The following is a 20,991-nucleotide window of genomic DNA, read 5'->3' on the forward strand; positions in this document are numbered from 1 at the left end:
TCAATGGTGAGGGGGAGCTTGAGGGGGAACTTGATGGTGGCCTAGTGGTTGACCCTGTTTCTCCTAGGGCGCTCTTCCGAGGATATTTGGGTTGCTGGAAGGTGGGTGACATCTGGATCTCACTTTTTTGGTGTCTGTGGATGCTTTTCAACACTGCTTTCTTGGCCTTGCATTTTTTTCCCTCTGATTTCCTTTCCTTTTTGATTCTGTGTTGAAAATTCAGCATTTTTGGTTATTAATTGGCCTCAGTAAGATGCACAATCACACATTTCCCACCCCCTGCCCCAGGAAGATTAATATGTAGCTGTGGATTCCAGGATCTTTTAAACCCTCCTTGAAAATTTGACCCATCATAACAGACAGATGCTCTCAGAAAACAATAGCAATGAAAATAATAACAATAATGACAATCATAAATGTTAACAATGGAAATTGGCACATTGCCGTGATAGTTGAGCATTGACTGTTCCTGAAGGAAGACTCTTCTAAACGTACCTCTTTCCATTCAAAATACAGAACCAAGCAGTGAATGAGGATGAGAAAAGGGAAAAACAACAGAAAATTGGAAAAAATGGCTTCCGTTTACCCAGGTTATTTCTGAACAGTAATACAAGGATGTAATAGAAATAATTTAGACATATGGATAAGAACCTTCAAAATCAATAGTGCTGGAAGAAATGAAGCATATGCTGATGCAATCAAACAGAATTGAATTTCATACAAATGTTAGCAAATCTATATCAGATTATCACAGCAAAAACTTCATTTTCATTGATTTATAACGTATTATTATTGTTTTCACTAAACTGCCATAGACAGCCATTTAGCAGCTGCCACGTGCCTCACGGGTGAATAGGAGCCTGCATTGCGGGCGGGCACAGACACGCAGGGGCCCGTCAGTCACCAGGGCGCAGGTGTGGGCTCCGACGCCCTCCTTTTGCTCCTCTTCATTGCACTGCATCAGCCCGGAGACTTTTGGTGAGCATGGGGTGTTCGTTTGGAATTCACAGACTCATGAAGGAAAAAGGAAGGGGGTGTTTTGTAGCCTATAAACTTTTAGCAAAAATGGGGCTTAAAAGGACCATCAAACACATGTGCATCTCTGTAGCCATATCTGTCTCTGCCTAAATAACTCCAAAAAAGTGGTTCCATCAGGATTGTTCTCAGGGATCCACTGTCTGCTTCTGGAAGCCACGCCTCGGCCTCCATGGTCCAAGCTGAGCCTTTATCTTTAATGTAAGCCTGGCGGGTGAACCGCCTCTCTGAGTTTGTGGTTCTCGAGGTGAAAAACTGGGCGTTCGTCCTAGATCGTCTCTCCCATCTCAACACTTTTCATAAGAACTTTCTTTTTTTGATGGAGAGAACTAAGTCAAGGACTGAGGTCCATGAAAGGCCAGCCTGCAGATACCTTCCGTTTGGCCCTTGGGTTCTGTCCAGGCAATGGTTTACAAAGTGAGTTGTGTTTGGACTGCAGTCCGGGCCCACTGCATGGGGCCTCAAGACAGGTGGCCACATTCACCCTTTCTGCCTAGCTGTGCTGCGTCCCAGACGGTTCCTCCCGGCCTTTGTGCCTGGAGCCTCGCTGACTGTGGTTTAGTTGCTGAGTTAGGTCTGACTCTTTGCCACCCTATGGACTATAACCCGCCAGGCTCCTCTGTCCATGGGATTTCTCAGGCAAGAATACTGGAGTGGGTTGCCATTCCCTTCTCCAGGGGATCTTCCCCACCAGGGATTGATCCAGGGTCTCCTGTACTACAGGCAGATTCTTCCCTGTTTTCGCCGCCAGAGAAGCCCCTCATCGGTTGTAGGCAGTTAATGGACAGCCCTCCTTGCCTGTGGGACCGTGGTGAGGGGAGAGGAGTCACTGCAGGTGTGCTGGGCCCTGGGACGTCCTCAGCAGACCAGGGCTGTTTCACTGCCGGCTGGGGGACGCTCGACTGTTCCGTCTGCACCCCAGCGCCTCCCCGATGGTGGGCTGTCAGTTCTTCCAGGCCTTGTTATCCGTGTCATCTCTTCCCCTGGACCGTGTGACATTTCCCAGCTGAGCTCCTGCCTGAGGTCTTCCTGCGGTGGTGAGAACAGCCTCTGACTCCAAACCGGGTCCTGATGCTCTGCTCCGTTAAGGCCCCCGGGGGCGCCCACCGCCTGGCCTCTTCAGCTCAGCCCTGCACGCGGGCCGCGCCTGCACCTCCTGCAACCCTGGGCTTGGTACACCCCAGGCTTCCCACCTCTGGTGTTCGGTTCAGCATCTGCGCTGCCTGGAGACTGTCCAGGACTCACTCCACCACCCAGGACTCGAGGGCTCTTCTGCACGGTGCCTTCCCCCAGACTCTAAGGCCTCCATGCAGGCCCTCGAGCAAGCTGTTCCCTTCCCCAGGCTCTGGCCTTCCCTCCTGCAGGCTGGGGTGTCTGCCTTTGTTCACACTCCCCAGTGCCCAGAGGGACCCCAGGTAGATACAGAAGACCTAGCTGTCAAGTTTCTTCTCCTGGGTGCCCCTGCAGAGCATCAAAGAGCAGCACTCCCCTCTGCACCTTTCAAGATGACATCTGCGTTTTCTCATCAGTTCAGATAGTTGCAAAGAAGTTATTTCCACCATACTGAGATATACTGGTCTTTAAAAATTAAAATGGATCATATGAGCCTAAGTACTATAGCAATTTGGTACATGGCACTATCCATCTAAAAATACATGGTAATGATATTCTTTTCCTTAACAACCAGAAGTTAAATATTATTTTTCCCCTTAAATTTCTGTTGCTCTTCCCAATAAGAATGTAGCCTAATGTTATATAACATGTTTTAACTCTTTGGTCCATTATCTTATCATGCTTCTTTGCAGAAAAAATTCCCCGTGCTTAAAATAATTGGGAAAATTTTGTGTTCGTACTTCTGGATTTATTGGTATAAACATTGTAAGGACATAGTCTATCAAAACAAAATAAATTATAAAATTTAATAAATATTAATCACGTAAAGAAGCAACATAGCTCAGTTGGTAAAGAGTCTGCCTGCAATGCAGGAGAACTGGGTTCAGTTCCTGGGTTGCGAAGATCCCCTGAAGAGGTAAATGGCAGCCAACTCCAGTATTCTTGCCTAGAGAATCCCATGGACAGAAGAGCCTGGAAGACTACAGTCTGTGGGGTTGCAAGAGTCGGACACAACTGAGCAACTGAGCCCACAGCACACAATCACTTAAAAGAAATATTAATAATTATTCAGCACAGTGGTCAGAAGTTTATAGATGTGATGGAGACAGTGTGGTCTTCTATTTAGTTACATATTTGTAGATGAATATTGCTCATTGCTGGAATGGGATAGCATTCTTCTCAAATCGATTCTCTTTTTATGGATATATTTGCCAAGCTACTTAATATAAATTCATCGTAGAAATGGAAGCAACTTTGTTGTGGCAGCAGCATGCAGTATTTCCATCTCCTTCTGGGGTGCGTGCCAGTAATCACACGATGATCAATCATTGAAACTGTTTTCAGTGATCTATCCCATTGAGACTCGGGTGGGGCCTCCTGCAACTTTGCTGAAGGCAGAACTTTAGGACCAGACTTGCAGAAGGGTTTGCCATGCAGCCATTGCGTTGTTTGCTCACGTTCTCAAAGCTGACAGCGGGACTGCGCTGGTTCCTTGTCGGCCGAGGACGTTTTACCCCTGGGCGCGCCAAGGTCCCGCTGTGAGGAGTGGCCTTTGAGCCTTCCTTGTGGGGGAAGGCAGGGCTGGGACTCAGGCCCCAGGCTCAGCCTCCGGCAGAGGGAATTCAGGAAGGAGCAGGCGTGGGGGCTGAGGATCTGTCTCTGAGGATCTGTCTCTGAGGATCTGACGGCGTGCAGTCCTCCGAGATTTACCCTCATTGTTCCAGCATCAAAGTGCCGCTTAATCTCAGATTTGTGCTCAGGGCGGCCCTTTGTGAGGACCCCCTGCCTTTGAGGGTCTCTAGCTGACTGCTGCTTCAATCAAGACAACGCTGTCAACTCAGCGCCGAATGTGACCCATGGTCTCTGGTGGCCAGGCACTTCCTGGGGAAGGGTAATTCTGCCAGTGGGTCAGCTCTGAGAGAGAAACAGAATGGGGAGGGGGCTCCTGTCTCTGCCCCCAGATCCGGGGGCTGCAGTGACCTCCACACCCTGCACACCAGCAACACCCATTCAAGAGGCTTCACCCAACAACTACTGAGTGTCAGGGCTGAAGCCATGAGCTAGAAACTCAGAGAATCTATGCTCAAAATTCAAGGCCTAGTGAAAGAGGAAGGTAAGACCTGGAGCAGGTTCCATGTGCCAAGTGCAATGCTGGTGATGCACACGGGACCCTTGCCTCCCTGACAGGGTCCCCAGCTCGGATGGGAGGGGGAGACAGAGCCCATTTCCCAGATCATGTGCAACCCCAGCTGAGGTTTAAGGACCAGTGAGAGGTGTGTGGACAGAGCTGAGAGGGCGGACACCAGAAAGGGGACTCCAAGCTCAGAAATGAGGAGCTGAAGGCTGCAGGGGTCTGTTGATGGGACGTGTGGTTTAAGGCTGAGGGGCAGCCCGAGGACCTGTGCTTTGGAGCTTGCCCAGAGTGGCCCCGAGGGCTTTAAGACTGGGAGATGAGATGGGCCTGGTGTTTGATCTTTGTGAGGATGCAGAGATTAGATTGGGACAAGACTAGTGCCTAGAACTTAGCTAAGAGGCCTCCCGATAAAGTGCCTGAGGGATGATAGAGGCCTTGTGAGATGGACAGAGGGGAAGTGACAGACGGGCAGAAATAGACGAGAACTGGGGGTGCGGACTGACATGATGTCATCATTGGATGATATCGGGAGGGGGTAAGGGACAGGGAATGTGCAAGAGTGACTCCAGGGTGATGCTTTCCAAGGAGATTTACAGGAAAGGAGGGACGTGTCTGTTAGGGACGAGTTAAACTTCGTGTCTGCCGGTCATCGAAGTGGAGGTGTCTGAGGCAGTGGAAGCAGCTTAGAAAACTGTCAACCAGTGGGCAGTGGCTGAAGCCCTGGAGTGAACAGTCACAGGAAGAAGAAGTCAGAGGAGGCTTAAGGCAGGGGTCCCGGGGTGTGGATGAGAGGAGAGGAGTAACAGGTCTTTGAGGGGCAGGAGCGCTGGGAGGGGGCTGGCGGGGCTGCGGGGCCCGAGGACAGCAGGGAGGCAGCAGGGCCTCAGAACAGGCTCTCAGGGAGTCAGGGACGTGTGGATGGAGTGGGGCTTCTTGGGGAAGAACCAGAGAGCCTGGTGGGGACTCAGAGTGAGATGGAGACTGATGTGCACCCTGCCTGCGCCGTGGGGAAGCAGTGTGAGGACTGTGGGCCCCAAGGCGGGCCTCCAACATGCGGGGGTTTTGTTATTTGATAATGGGCACGCCCGGAGCGTGTACACGTGGTCCACACAGACAAGTTGGGCACGATCTCCGGTAAGTGTGGCCCTGTGGGGTGGGGCTGGCCTGGATGCAGTCGGATCGTGGAATGTGCAAATGCAGAGTAGAGGAGGTGAGCCCTGAGGGCAGACCTGGAACACGGGCTGGCTGGCGGTGTGGATACAACAGGAAGGTTCTAACTGGGAGGCTGCCGGCCCGGAGCTGCTGCTGAGGGCGAAGAATGGGGCCTGGGGTGAGTGGCAGAGTCTGGGTGTTCTCCACCTTCCACGGTGTTTGACGTGGGGAGAGTGGCCCAACTTCGTGATGATAGGGGCTGAGATTTAAATTTTACTGTGCAAAAATTCGTTTATGATTCAGGTTCAGCGAGGGGTTCTGACTCCACTTAGCTGACTTTTTGAGAAGTTTGCAATAAAGAAGGGGACCTGGTGAAAGAGCTACAATTTAACCAGAACCATTCATTAACCAGGCTCGTTCATTAACTGGGCAGACTCAGTAGTAGTTTTCAACTCTCATAATTAAACTAAATTAACTTGAGAATTCCTTTGCCTAAATTTGATCTGGCTCCTGTGGGCCTCTGACTCCTGTAAGGCAGGCAGGAACAGCGACTTAATAATGTATTATATTGAAAACTAATTTTCATAATGGGCATCACAATCACCCCTCAAAATGGTGCCTGGTTTTCCCGACAAGGGCAGTTTGAACCATGTGGCTTCACTGGGTGGTTTGGGGGAGCACGGATCTCTTGTGTCTGGATTGAGAACTGGTTCCGATAGAAATAATTGTGTCTCAGTTTAGAAAGTACTTCACAGAGCTCTGACCCAGGAACACATTTAAATTAATAGTTCTGTCCCTTGATGGGGATCTAACTGTGGGAGGGCGTGGGGGATGGGTGGAGAAATAGAGCTCCCTGCTTCTTCTCCTTTAGTCTCCACACCATTCTGGGGAGGGGCAGTGCTGGACTGCAGGGACATCAAGGTGCTGTGGGATTTGATTAGGCGGTTGGCTTCGGTGGACTTGAGGTACAATTGTTCTGAGATAAAAAAAATATAAGCAGTTAAATTACAGTTCAATTCTCCCTCATCATCTGCAATGCAAGCCTCAAACATTATTTTGTTAGAGAAAATGTCAGCAGCTTGTCAGGGATCTGATGAAACACCCTCTTTACTTTTCATATGCTAACTCAGTTCTGACTCTGTCCACCAGAATCAGCGTCAGATCTGCAGGTCAAGAGCTCGGTCCCTCAGGCTGGCCACCCACTGGAGCTGCCCCTGGCCCCTCCTCTGGTACTGTGCTGAGGATGCAGGTGCCTGAGACATTGCGGGTCGGGCAGCGTGAACGCTGAGCTGCCGGGTGGGTTTGCCTGGACTCCTGGGTTCCTTCCTGTGTGCCCACTTCCTCACTCTTCATTCTGTAAGGAGGAGGAACCCATGTGTGTAGCTCTCAGATTCAGGGAAGATGAAGGAGAGTAAAAACATGCGTCAGTTTGGAGAGAAAGGGCTCGGGCCCCTGATTTCTGGGCTGATGCTGGATGGAGCCGTGTCCTGCTGGTGCCTAGGGGCAGTGGATCCCGCATGGTGTCTCCTGGACTCACCTGCGAGGCTGGAGATGAAACCAGGCCACGGAGGTCAGGGACAGGACTGCGTCTGGCTTAGAATTCACCTGAATAGCCCTGGAGCTGGAGCTTGAGCACCCAGGATGAAGTGCGGGCCTGAGGGCACCCCGAGCAGGAGGCCAGGAGCCCTGTGACGAGCTCCATGTGGTCACGGCTGGTTCCTGCTGCTGTGTGGACGCCGCAAGGATGAGGGATCGGGGGGCCCTGCCTGAGCTGCAGCGTGATGTCCAGGCCCCTGCGGTCCTGCAGGGCCAGCCCTTGGCCTGCAGCGGAGACCCAGGAGGGCAGTGCGGATCCATGTCTGGGCTGTGTGGTTCGTCCTCAGCTGCTGCTGCCTCTGACATGCATGGAAATAGTGATGCAGTGGGTGTGACGAAGCTGCTGTCATATCTGATAGTGACTCTCCTGACCTCCCTTCTGGTTTCCATACACACCGTCAGAACAGGCATTGGATCTTCACAGCATGTTCTCAGCTGTGAGTGTAGAGGCTGGGGAGTGGTTGGTTTTACCTTCTGTGGTTCTGCGCCTTCGCTCTTGACTGGAGGTCTTGGGTTTTGGCAGCTGTTCACGGATATGACCATGTTTGCAGATGTGTTTCGAGATTTCCATGAATGAGGACAAACGCTGGTCTTCCAGCTGCGGGACTGGACCCATGGGGGCCTGCTCTCTGCTGTGTGGCATCCACACTCGGGAACGATGTGCGGAGCTGCTCTTGGGGATGCACAAGCCCCGTGCGGACGCAGGGGTCGCCTGGAGCCACGGTCCAGAAGTGCAGGGGTGGCCCCGAGGCCCTGTGGGCGCTTTGGTGAAGCAGATGCTAGGCGAGAGGCGGCTGAGTAGCCCCTGCAGAGGGAGACAATGGTGGGATCTGAGAGGCTGGTAGGCATGTTGGGGTGCTTGGCACTTGTGCCTGGACCTGGAAAATGCAGGGTTTTGCTGGGAACGGCTTTGAAAGGCCCTCCTTGGGGGCACGTGCCAGCGTGGGTGGTGCTGGAAGGAGCCCAGGACGCGCTGAGAGCCACTGGTCAGAGGCAGCAGGTGATGTGGGGGATGCCCACCCCCAGGAGGGTAGAGCCAGGTAGGGACGTGGTGGAGGGCTGTGGGGGCGGGGGCTGATGGCAGGACCCTGGGGACCAGACAGGCTGGTGGCCGCAGGGAGGCTTGAGAGGGAGCGGCTGGGTGCGTCAGGGGCCCTGGAAGGCTCGGCTGCACCTGCTGGAGGCCGGGGCCAGGTGGTGGCTGGGAGGCGGCGGAGTAGCTGGAGGGTCTCCAGCCCCCTGGCTCACTCCGGCTTAGAGAGGGGGCCTTGGTAGGGATACTTTTCTGCCTTTGCTCTTGGGTTCTGACTCTAGAAGGAGAAAGGAAATAATAACCTCACTTGCTTTCCTGCAGATATCCTTCTGGGCAGTCTGGAGCATCCTTAGGCCAGAAGGTGCCTTCCTCCTTGGGCGGGTGAGACATGAACGTGGTGGCTTTAGGGCAGAGCCCTAACCGGCGCACCTTCCCCCCTGCCGCCCCCCACCCCTGTGCCTTTGCTGGAATGTTGGTCAGAATGCATTAAAATGCACAAAATAAAATAGGAGTTCCAAGGAACAAATTATACTAAAATACAGTTATCAGAATGCTGGAATCAAGATGCCATATACAGCATGTGATGTGAAAGCACTGTATGTGCTTCTCATCAATCATCACACAAGCCCCGCAGCCAGCCTGGCCGCCGCCCTGACTGTGAGCATTCCTATTTCGGTTGCAGGTGAGCCGGCGGGTGTGAGCTGGTGGCAGGAAGGGACCAGACACGGCTCTGCTTCAGCAACCCGCTGGGCTTCGCTCACTGTCTGCTCCCCACGCCGAGTCCTCTGGAGTCTCCGTGGAGGTTAGTGTCTGTGAAGATGGCTTCTCCTCCTCTGTGTCCTCCGGGTCTTCTGGGAAAAAGGCACCAAAAGCTCCGTGGGGGGACACCGTGACAGTAGAGGAGACGGGTGAGTTCTGTGTGCGGACGGAGGGGCTGTGTGAGGTGCCTGCTCTCGGTCGGGAGGTCCCAGACCCCAGCCCTGCAGGGAGCCGTGTGGAGGTTGATGCTGCGGGGTGGGGGCGTGGGGCTGGACTGAGCTCGGAGCTCCTGGCTCCTGGAAAGGCCAAGTCTGTCTCTTACTTGCCTGACAACCGTGACCCCAGGCCTGGAGGCACCAGGCCACCAGGAGGGAAGGAGAGTGCTTGCCAGACAAGGACTTCTGGCAAGGCTTTACTAGGGCTCCTGCTGTAATGGCAGGGGGGTGGCTGGTGGTGAGAACAAGTAACAGGAGCCCCTGCTCTTCCCTGAGGGCGGTAGGCTGGCCCCTTATGTGGGGTGAGGGTGGGGGCAGGTCAGGGGTCGGGCGGGGAGGTGATTTGGGTGTCCGCCCCCCGTGCAGGTTCGTGTTCAGGACCTTGCTTTTGCCCTCAACACCTCCATGTGGCAGCTGGGTTTTGGCCTTTTTACGTCATATTCTTCATGCAGTCATTGTTAGTCCCTGATAGTTTCTTTGTATTTTGTTGCTCGAGGAGACATTTGTCCAGGTGCAAACATTGCACTGAAGGGTCCTGGGTCCCAGGTCCCAGCCTGGCTCATGCTGTTATCTGAAATCCTAGTTTGTACCTGGAAACGTCCCCTTCACAGCGCTGTACTTCTGTGCTCTTCACTTGGAGCTGGTAGAGAGGACTACTGCTCTTTTAGACGGAGAACATTTTAGCAGTTTCCATCACTGAATGAAAAACCCAAAACTCTGAGGATTTGGATGTATCAGAAAGCATTTTTCTGGCCAACTTTTGTTGGTGTCTGTTATGGTTGCTAGGTTGTTTTGGAAGCTTATTTTTACTGGCATCTGTTTTAAGAAAGTTTGGAGCAGATATGTGTCTTGTTGCAGTAGTAAATAATTGTTAAAAATGAGGCTTGTCTTTGCCATCAATTCCAAGTCTCAGTTCTGCATCAGGGAGGCCTGGGGCAGGACAGGAGGGCCTGGGGCAGGACGGGGGGGTGTGGGCAGTTCCAGGAAGCCTATGTGGGTACCAGGATGGCCCAGGGCAGCAGGGAGTCAGGAGGAACTGACAACTGGCAGGCATGTAAATAATTTATGCTCTGATTTGTTGATTTCATGGGTGTTATCTCTCAGTAAGCCATGGCTTTATTCTCCAGTGTCATATTCTGGTACCCAGAAATAATGGTGTTTTAATTTGCAAATATGTAAGGTACTTTTGCCACCTGATGTGAAGAACCGACTCATTGGAAAAGACCCTGATGCTGGGAAAGACTGAAGGCAGGAGAAGAAGGGGGCGACAGAGGATGAGATGGTTGGATGTCATCACTGATGTGATGCACATGAGTTTGAGTAAACTCTGGGAGTTGGTGATGGACAGGGAGGCCCGGCGTGCTGCCGTCCATGGGGTTGCAAAGAGTCAGACACGACTGAGCGGCTGAACTGAAGGGCCGATCATTTTTCACAGTGTGGCACCTGGTTAAATGATAGTTGACCTGGTTCCTTGGCAGTGCTCTTGCTCACTCGGGCATTCAGGGAGCTGAAAACATCTTACCAACGTATAGATTGTCCTCAGAAGCAGTGAAAGCTTTATGAACACCCAGTTGAACAGTTAATGAGGTGAGTTGATATAATGTTTTATTGACACCTAATTAAATATTTATTAATTAGACTTTGCATATTTTGAAGATATTGCTTATCTAATAAAAATTTCAGCTGACTTTGTAATCTGGTAGGGATGAAATGATCATATAAGGTTTTATTAAACTAATTTTATATGTATTTATATCATGACTTCTTCTAGAAAAGGATCTGAGGTTTTAGGTAAAAGAATAAAACATTGAAAAAAAGAGAAAATGTCAGTCCATGGGGAAGTGGAGACAGAGCTGGACGATGTGGGGACGGGGGTGTCCCCATGGGAGTCCAGGGAGCTCCCCCACCTCCAGGGTTGGGGGTGGCTTGGCTGTGACTTCCTGGTGGTCATTGCAAATGCTCTGTGGTCACTTTCAGGACTCATACCTATCTTGTGAATCTCCTGTATGATCAGACGTTTATCGAATTTTCTTTATTATTTGTATGAGTAACACTGGGTTTCTGTGTATAAACATGTGAATGTGAATAACTTCCCACAGTTACATGACTACAGAATGCAGTCGTTCCATGAGAGCACAGCCTGAGTGTTGGGGGGAGAGGCATGTCGCTCCCGGCGGAGGGTCGTCCTGTTTCCCGTGGACTCTGCGGCTCTCACCCGCAGGTCTGTGGCACTGTGCTGGAGGGCTCCTTGTCCCCTGCGGCCCGTGTCTGGGGGCTGGGGGTGCACCTCCTGACCAGCCAAGGGGCCGCCCCGATGGTTTCGGCTGGGCACAGCCTATTTTCCGGAGGGACTCAGGAATGGGTGAGTCCTGCCGTCTCTGCCCTGGAGTCGCTCAGGCTTGTTTTCACTGGACATTTTCTCTGAATGGTGATGGGATAAAACCGTCTGCGTAACCATGCTCAGGCCACAAATGCTATGATTTGTCTGTTTCTCATTGAATGTGTGTTGTTTAGGAAGGAGAACACAGAAGTACAAATCTTGCATATATCATTAGGAATCTGTGTCTGAACTAGATTAAACAATATATCCATTTTTGCCTTCTCAACTCAAACGTAATAATCATGGAATCAAGGTAGCAATACATGAGAAGTAGATTCAGAAGTTCTGTACATTTCCCTCTGTCTTTATAATGCTCCACATTTCATTTTCTGAGGAAGCTGAATTTATTAAGATATGCTCTTAAAGTTTTTAATATTTGCATGTGAAAAATTCAAAAATATCTTATTTTCTATGAAAGCAGAATCTCTTAAATATTACTGTTTGTTGACACCCAGTCATTAGGATCTGTAAGCACATATTTCAGGAAATTTTTGCACTTTTGAGACAATGATTTTCTCAGGTTGTATGTGTTATATTGGAATTATAAGTATGTCTAAATTAAAATATAAATCTCCAACAGAGGAACTCTCTCTTCGTTGTCTCTCATATAAGTGTGCACATTGTTGATACTCAATTAACTAATAATGATAATAATAATGTAGCAATATTCAACTTCCATTTGGTTACACATTCTGCATATACAGTAATTGTAAAAGCATATCATCTCTTAGATTATGTGTCTTGTGGGATAAAATGTGTCATAATCACGAAATTAGAGTTAATGGCAGGAAGGGGACCTCTTTGATCAGCCCCTCCAAACCCCTATATACACCTCTTAAATGCACCTCATTATGAATTCATTTTAAGCTTCATTGAGCCCCAGAAATTAATTTGACATAAATTTCATTGTAAGGCTCTGGAAACTTTAATTTCAAAGGTAATACTAAAGCAGATTCTAGTTTCCCTGGATACCCGCTTCCTGGGCAGATGACGGAACACAGGCTGGTATACCAGTGTGGACGTTGGTTGACTCAGCACACGTCTGGTGTTGTGTAGACTTCTCACTTCATCTCACAAACTACCAGCATGTCCGACCCAGGGTCCCCTGGTCCCGGGGTCAGTCCTGCTGGCCGGTGGTGCACTGGGCCGGGCCGGGCTCGGTCTCCCTGCTGGCTGTCCGGGGGTCTCCCTGCGTCCGGTCCTGGTCAGGACGGGTGTTGAGGGCAGAGTTTCCTGAGTCTGCCCTGTTGGTGCTCTCACACCCTTTAGTGTGAGGACCTGTGTCTTCCACGCGGAGATGTCCTGGGTGGCCTCCGCCCCCTGTCCTTGGAGGCCGGTCTGCTGGGGACCTGTCTGTCCTCACTGGCTGCCCACCCCTCCCAGACCCCTCGGTTTCCACAGTATGTGGCGCCGTCCCCACTCTCTGACCTCGCGGTCTTCATCTTTACTCTTTCTCCTCCTTCTAACATCTCCCTTGGTTCTTTGAAGTAAGCAATTGTTCTTCTGAGGTCTTGCCTGTTTCACTCCTTCGACGTCTCATGGATTTCTCTTTTTTGTTATTTATTGTCTGCCTTGTTGAGTCCTGGAGCAGCTCAGATGTCCTGTAAACTCACCTTCTGATTTCCTGGGAGTGGCCTGGGGAAGGGAAGCAGGGGCGCCTCTTCCCGGCACCTTGGGGTGACCGGAGCCCAGGGTGGGGGGACACCAGGTGTCCCTGGACCCTCTGTCCACATGCTCTTACCCAGGGATGGCCACTCTCTGATGTGACTGCTCAGTGCGAGTGGCAGGAGGGGGTCCTTGGAGGGGGTTCTCCTGCCCCCCATCCCCCACCAGCCATGCTTACCAGCCTGGCATCCAGGTCACTGACGGTCACTGAGGGTCACTGATAGTCCCAGCTGTGTCGGGGAAGGACCGACAGAGGTCCCTCTGGGCCACTCCAGGGTCGTGACCTCTGCCCTGTCCTGCTTCGTGGAGACGTTCTGTCCCGTGGTATCATCACAGATTTGTGTCACATGAGGACTTTCATCCCCCCTGGACCCGGTCAGGTGTCCAGGAGAATTGAGGGGCAGCCAGCAGCCCGTGGTGGGTGCCCCTCATGTCTGGATGCTCCACCTTTGTGCACGTTTCCAAAATATGCTTCTTGTGCCTTTTAGTAAGCAAGCTATCTTTTAAACTCAGTGTGATATCATAAATGCCCAAGGGTAAAGAATCCATCTGCCAATGTAGGAGATGTGGGTTCGACCCCTGGGTCATACCGCCCACGCTATGCTATTAACCTCCTGGTGGCAGCACCCAGGCCTTTTTATTTGGTTGGGTTTTTGCTTTAGAGATCCATTGATATTGTGAAAATATATCTTTTCTAGTTATTAGTTACTAAGTCATTCCTATTTCTTTAGTTTTTTAAAAACCAAATTGACATCAATATGTCAAATGTGCTAAAGTTGTTTTCCTGCTTTTGATTTGTTCTCAACTGGAGTGACGATGACCAGATGTTGGTGAGGTCAGAATAGACAAGATGCCTCCCTCTCCCCGAGGAGGCCGATGCTGAGCAACATCTGAGTTGGACGGCCTTCCAGTGCCTATGTGCCTGGAGCTGTGTCCACCGTCTTTTCTCTATCACATACAGTTTTTGTATTTTAAACAGTTTCTACCCAGTACATTGGTTCACACTATGCTTTCCTGATTTCTGGCTAAACCTTCTGCATCTGTTTTATGTCTCACTCCTGAACTTAGTCCTGAATTTCACAACTACAGCTGTTCATCCCCAGGCCTGCCCTTTTTGGAAAACTAGGCTCACGGTGATGAGGGTGACCTGCCTCTAGCCGGGCCGTGGGTGGGTGGAGGAGTCAGCTTTGAGTTAGCTGCATCTTCCTCACCCTTAGGAACTCTTCTCATGTCCCTTTATCTGTCCCAGGGTTTAAATTGTAGAGTCTCAATCATTAAAAAAAAAACCTTTATTTTATATTGAAGTATAGTCATTTAGGGCTTCCTAGGTGGTGCTAGTAGTCTGCTGATGCAGGAGACGCAGATTTGATTGCTGGATCCAGAAGATCCCTGGGAGAGGAAAAACCACTCCAGTATTCTTGTCTGGAGGATCCCATGGACAGAGGAGACTGACGGGCTATGGTCTATAGTGTCGCAAAGAGTCACACATGACTGGAGTGACTTAGCACACACGTAGCCAACTAACAATGCTCTGATAGTTTCAGGTGGGCAGCAAAGGGACTCAGCTATGTACACATGTACCCATTCTCCCCCAACTCACCTCCAGTCCAGGCTGACACATGACACTGAGCAGAGTTCCTGGTGCTAAACAGTAGGTCCTTGTTGGTGATCCATCTTAAATAAGTGAGTTTCCCGAGTGGACACCACGGCCTGTCCCGACTCTGCCCATGTGTGTGTGCTGATCCTTCTGTTCCTCAATGCCCCCTCCACTGGGCACCCTCAGAGGACTCGGCACACTGGCTCTTTGTTTTGACATCACTTGTCCTCACCAAAAGGCTCCTTTCCTGAGGCCAGAGACTGTCTGTCTTTCCTGTTTCTTTGTCCCCAGCACAAAACACTCAGGAGGTGTTGGGTGACTGACTTGGTTGCTTTCATGGTGCAGGAACTGGGAACATAGCTCTAAGACCTGAAATCGCATGCTTCCTAGAGCTGGAAGGTGATGAGATGTACCTGGCCAGGTGTGAGGATGCTGGAAGAGGTGGGTACACCTAACAGATCATGGACACGAGGGGCAGGGGGGATACTGGGTTCTTTTATGGACCCAGTCCTGGGGAACGGAAACCCACACTGCAGAAAGTCAAGAACAAACTCTTTTGGGGGACTGTTGGGCAGGTAATAAAAGCCGATGACAGAAGTGATGGCTCAGCCATCAAATCCTGGCATCCCAAGAAACCTCAGGATTCCGCTGGAAGCAATCAGAGCTTTCGTGTAACACTTTACTGTAGGTTTAATTGCGGTTATATTTCAATGCCAAAGAGAGTAATTTGCAGCATGAATAAGGCATTCGATTTGCAATCCCCTACATTTTAAAACCCCATATAAAATGAGTGTTTGGTACTGGTGCTAGCAGAATTGTCATTTCTTGCTCAACTTTCAAAGAAATGAGAGTTGACTGTCCATATTAACATTTATAAAATTTTGAGTGACATTCTCATTACATCACTAGCCTCTGCTCTCTGCTGTGTGTGTGAGTCCAAAGCAGTCACATCCCAGACAGAGCTCAGGTGACAGGTTCCGGTGGGGTCGGGGGCCGTGCGGCTGAGACAGACAGAAGTGCTCAGAGCGACATCATTACAACCTAGTGTTGGTCATTTTAGTAAAATCAAGTGCTTTCTGGTTAATGAAAAATTGGGGGCAAACTCTGAATGCCTAAGGAGGTGATAGTGTTTGGCAGTTTAGAGAAAGTCATGTTTATGAAGATGGGTCAGTTTTGGAATGGCAACTAGCATCACCTAATATAAGAGTGAAAAAGTACGCATTGAGAAGAAGCCAGGAGAGTACTTCTCTTCTCCCGGAAGAGAACCTCAATCCCATTGCTGCTGATGTCAGTGACGTGAGAGGTGCAGAGCTGCCCACCAGGGAATCCGCCTCTAAACGGAGGCCCCAGACAGGGACCCCAGCATGGCCACGTCCGGGGTCTCCGCCAGCCCCAAGGTGGGCGTGGCTGTCAGCAACACCAGGCTCACCACAGTTGGCATCCCAGGGCTCTGCTCTCTGCCCGTATTATCTCGTTTCATGCGTTCACAGTGTTTAAAAGTATGTAATTTATTGGAAGTGAATTGTGTTTTTCATTAACAGTTTTCTATTTTGAACATGAAAATATTCACTCTGTCACTTTGGAAACTTAGAAAGGAGAATTTTGGCTGCTCTCCTGAGTTTGTGATGAACGTGATGATGGTGGCAGGGCCCTGCTTCTCTTGCCTGGTCTGGAACATGGACACAGAGCCTGAGGCTCTGAGACATCTGTCTGCAGAGGACCGACTGTCACCACAGAGACCCTGACCTTGAGAAACACCATTTAGTTGCATTTTACTTCCATGTTATTGCCACCTCTCTCTCCTTACTTTTCGATGATAGTCTCTGTGTCTGAAAACTATTCCGGGTTTTTCTTGCTACTGAGGAAAATGGTAGTGATGTGACTTTAATACATGTGAGAGTGACAGGTTCTAAATTCTGGTGGCTTTCTGAATCCCATACCCTCCCACCTGCAGCCCCCCACCCCCCCATCCCCAACCCAGCCTGGCAGAAGCTGTTCATTGAAATGTAAACGGGGGACATTTGTGCACCTGTGTTTTTTTGAAGAAGCTTGAAAACCAAAAAATAAATGAAAACTCTACACAGACTTGGTGGCTGTGGGACACTGTTTATAGATTTTATTCTCATGTCTCTAGACCATTCTGTTTGAGTTCTCTTATCAGTTTTCAGCAGCTCACCCCATCTCTGGGTAATGTCTTTGTTGTTTAAAGGCGTAAAAGTATCAGTTCATGTGAGGAAAGCGTTGCGTGTTTCTGGCTTTTAATTTCTGTTGTTGTTTAGTTGCTAAGTTGTGTCTGACTCTTTGTGACCCCATGGACTACAGCACTCCAGGCTTCCCTGTCCTTCACCATCTCCCAGAGTTTGCTTAGACTCATGTCTATTGAGTTAGTGATGCCATCCAACCATCTTGTCCATTGTTGCCTCCTTCTCATTCTGCCCTCAATCTTTCCCAGCATCAGGGTCTTTTCCAATGAGTTGGCTCTTCATGTCAGGTGGTCAGTGCATTGGAGCTTCAGCTTCAGCATCAGTCCCTTCAGTGAATATTCAGGGTTGATTTCATTTTGGATTGACTGGTTTGATCTCCTTGTTGTTCAAGGGACTCTCAAGAGTCTTCTCCAGCACCACAATTCAAAGGTGTCAGTTTTTCAGCACTCAGCCTTCTTTATGGTCCAACAATCACATCCATACATGACTACTGAAAAAGCTATAGATTTGACTATATGGATATTTGTTGGCAAAGTGATGTCTCTGCATTTTAATATGCTTTCTTGGTTTGTCATAGCTTCCCTTCCAAGGAACAAGCATCTTTTAATTTCATGACTGTTGTCACTGTCTGCAGTGATTTTGAAGTCCAAGAAAAGAAAATCTGTCACTGTGTTCAGTGACCATATTTTCTGACCATATTTTATTCATATTAAACAATTCTCTATGCAATGTGCGAAATTTTCGCACATTGTCTTTTAGGGAAAATCAGAGACTTTAAGAGTTCTTCGTGTTGCAGGCTCTATCTGTGGTGCTCAGATGCAGTGCAGGCAGGTGTCGAGAAAGCAGGTGGAAGGTTCTAAAGGTTCTCCTTCTCCACTCACAGCTTCTGCAAGAAAACCTTTCCTCTGGTGGAGGTGAGCTTCCTTAGAAAGTAGGTGTGAACCCCAGTCAGGCCCCCTGATCGGCCCACTTTCACTGTGACTTTAATGTGTCAGTGGAATATAGGAACTGCACAAGCTGGAATTCTTTTTAAATTCCATATTGAACTATGTATTCATTGAATACAGTTACAAAAGAACATAATATCTCAAAACTTGAGTCACAATCTTAGGCCTATTACTGTCAAAAAGCAATTATAAGCTATTTTTATGCAGAGCTCAAACATAAAATTAAAGACTCAGAAATGAAAGAGAAACATTTTTAACCATACTACACAGCGCCTGCAACAACATCTATCAGCCAAATGTGGGGCGTAGAAAATATGCATATTCTGCAACCCACAGAAAGTGTTCACAGAGGGGCTGGGAGAGTAATTTAGGCCAGCTGTTTGTAGTAACTTTATTCCTATGCTGGCTGATATATCAGGGTACAAAAAGTAGAGGAAAGACTGTACTGCAATGTTTGAAATCCTGAAATAAACCAGCTTCTTTAGGATGAGGTTTTCAGAACCAGAGATGTGACCGCTTGATAGCCGGTCTAAGCAATGTGTGTAGACAGACACACAGCTCTGTAGGGCTGGGTCCTCAGATGTGGGCAGAGGGGCGTTTGGGCTCCAGGGAGAGGGTCCTGACTTGCGGGAGTGCTGAGATGTCTCCATACCTACAGCGTCCCCACGCGGGTGCTGTCCCGATGGATGGTCAGCATCCCGGACGGTCAGCCAGCCCTGATGGTGGCTGATTGTGGATGGTTTGCACCACATATGACAAAGGAGAGTGGGTGGGCACGGAGGGGCTTGCCTGCTGAGTTTAGACCCTGCACAGCCCGCTGACCTAGACAGCTATTGGGAAGTGGCCTGAGCCCTGATGCACGCACAGCCCCAGAGGGTCCTTGCTTGTCCTCCTGAAGTCTGGGGCCTGGGGTACTGGTCCGCATGCTGAGCTTGAATTCGCCACAGGTCCCTGTTGCTTTTCAAGTGTGGATGTGATTTCTAGAGCTCTGGGTTCACCTAGGGTCAGGTCAAACCCTGGGAATCCCGTGGAAGAGGAAGAGAAAGTCTGGCTTTGGGGTGGCTCGGGGCTCCTGTCCTGGGGAGCTGGGCACTGCGCTGGCAGCCTGAGCAGACAGTGGCCAGGACCCCAAGTCCCAGGTTCCCAGGAGATCTTGGCAGGTCCTGCATGCTGTCTCCCGGGTGCTGGTGTGTTTCCTCTATGTGTGCCGGGAACCCCCAGACCCGAGAGGCCCCGGCTGCTGTCTGTAGGGAGGGGCTGCTCCCAGGACCGCTCCCCCGAGGGACTCTTCCCAGAAAACACTCCTGCATCGAAGGTCCTGAGAGACCAAAGCCAACTTCTGCCCAAGAATGGGGCCGTGGACACGATCTCACAAACCACCCAGACCTATAGACCTCAAATGCGTGTGGTCTCCGGGAGGAGAGGCTGTGGGCAAAAACAGAGATGTCCCACCCCTGGCAAGAGACACGCATGTAGTACATGTGTGCTCACCACTGAGCACACGGGGCACGTGCAGAAGCCATTGTCATGCACATTTGCAGAGCATGCTGTGGAGACGTGTGTGGGCCGCAGGCTCTAGGTGTCCCCGCAGAGCTCCCGCTCCTGAGGAGCTTAGGGCCCTGACCACACTGTTCTGGGCTGCAAGTAGCCTGCTCACACGGGAACCCCATGCCCCCACAGGGGTGCTGGTGCCTGCAGAAGACCCATTACCCGCTTCACTGAACTGTTAATTTGCAGAGCTCTTGCCCCTGGTGATGGAGGGACGTGCCCTCTGCCCAGGTGCCCGTGAGCATTGTTTTAAGTTACATGTATAATGCATGAGAAAAACACATTTGTCACACAATCTAGACACATAGATCAGGTGATAACGGTCACCCCAATGAGACTGGAAAGGAAAAAAAGCTGTTACTTATTTCAATAACAGCTTTATTGCGACGTTCACATGCCGCACAGTTCAACCAGAGAGTGCATTGCCGTGATTTTAGCTCATTCTCAGGTTTGTGCAACTGTCACCACTCGCGTTTAGAACATTCTTGTCCTTCCAAGAGACACCCTGTGCCCTTCCAGGGTCACGTCCCATCACCCCCAACCTCCCAGTCTGTAGACTGGCTGGCTGTGGGTAGTTCACAGAAGCGGAACCGTGTCCTGTGTAGTTCTTGTGGCTGACTTTTACTCAGCACAATACTTTCAGAGTTCATCTATTTGGCACTTCATTTATCAGCACTTCACTCCTTTTTATTTTTTGCTGAAGAATACTCTGTCCTATGGATGTACCAGCATCCACTCATGAGCTGGTGGGCATTTGGGTTGCTTGTTTTCTTATTCTAGTTTTTCTTAAATTATTAAAAGAGTGGATGTGGATCAAGAAGACAGCATGAAATCTTGGAGCTGGCATACCTGTCTTGCTTCCAGTAAGACACAGCACAGCCCCTGTCCCTGTGATTCCCTCCTGTCTCCACCATTTTCTTTCTTGTGACTTCCTAAAGTAGTAATGCCTTTTGAGAAGAGCCAGAGCCCAGGCCAAAGCTGTACTTGAGAAGAGAGGTATAAACAGGCAGTTTGATCAGAAGTACCCGGGGAACTAGGTCACAGCGGGACGGGCTGGGCAGAGACTGTCCTCTTCCCGCTGGGAGGCAGTGAGTTACGGTGGGGGCTAAGTTTCACAAACAATAACACTTGGAAACCACTGTCCAAGGTGTTTTTGCTGTCACTCTCCTACTCAATCCTCACTCGAGCTTCCTAAAGTCACCACCGTCTACCCTCATGACAAAGCAAGGCTCTAACTGCTCACCTAGTATAAGATTCTCCAGGTTCATCCGTGTGGTCAAAAATGGCAGGATTGCCTTCTGTGTTTCAGATAAACTGTATTCTCTTCTTCTGATCTATCTGCCTACCCACCTACCATCTATCTCTCATGGTTTCTTTATCCAATCCTCCACTGATGTATGCTTAGGTTGTTTCCATATCTCGGCTCTTGTGAATATGCTCAGTGAAATAAGCCAGATACAGAAGGAAAATACTGTGTGATCTCAGTTATGCATGGGATCTAAGAAAGTAAAACTCATAGAAACAGAACATTGGCTACCCGGGGTGGGGGGAAGGGGATTGAGGAGATGCTGGTCAAAACTAGAGTTTGAGTTAGTTCAGTTCAGTTCAGTCGC

General features: G+C 49.9%; 1 long non-coding RNA gene across 7 annotated transcripts in view; it reads left to right on the forward strand.

Moving 5' to 3' along the window:
- The first annotated feature begins 5,485 nt into the window (after positions 1-5,485).
- LOC136166232 (uncharacterized) overlaps positions 5,486-20,991 on the forward strand; it is a 47,343-nt gene continuing 31,837 nt past the window's right edge. For all 7 annotated transcript variants that reach the window (XR_010662866.1, XR_010662871.1, XR_010662868.1 and 4 more), the window contains exons 1-2: positions 5,486-5,612; positions 8,746-8,971. This is a non-coding gene — a long non-coding RNA (uncharacterized lncRNA). The remainder of the gene's footprint in view (positions 5,613-8,745; positions 8,972-20,991) is intronic.

The sequence above is a fragment of the Muntiacus reevesi genome, chromosome 4 (assembly GCF_963930625.1).
Source record: "Muntiacus reevesi chromosome 4, mMunRee1.1, whole genome shotgun sequence".
NCBI classification, from domain to species: Eukaryota; Metazoa; Chordata; class Mammalia; order Artiodactyla; family Cervidae; genus Muntiacus; species Muntiacus reevesi.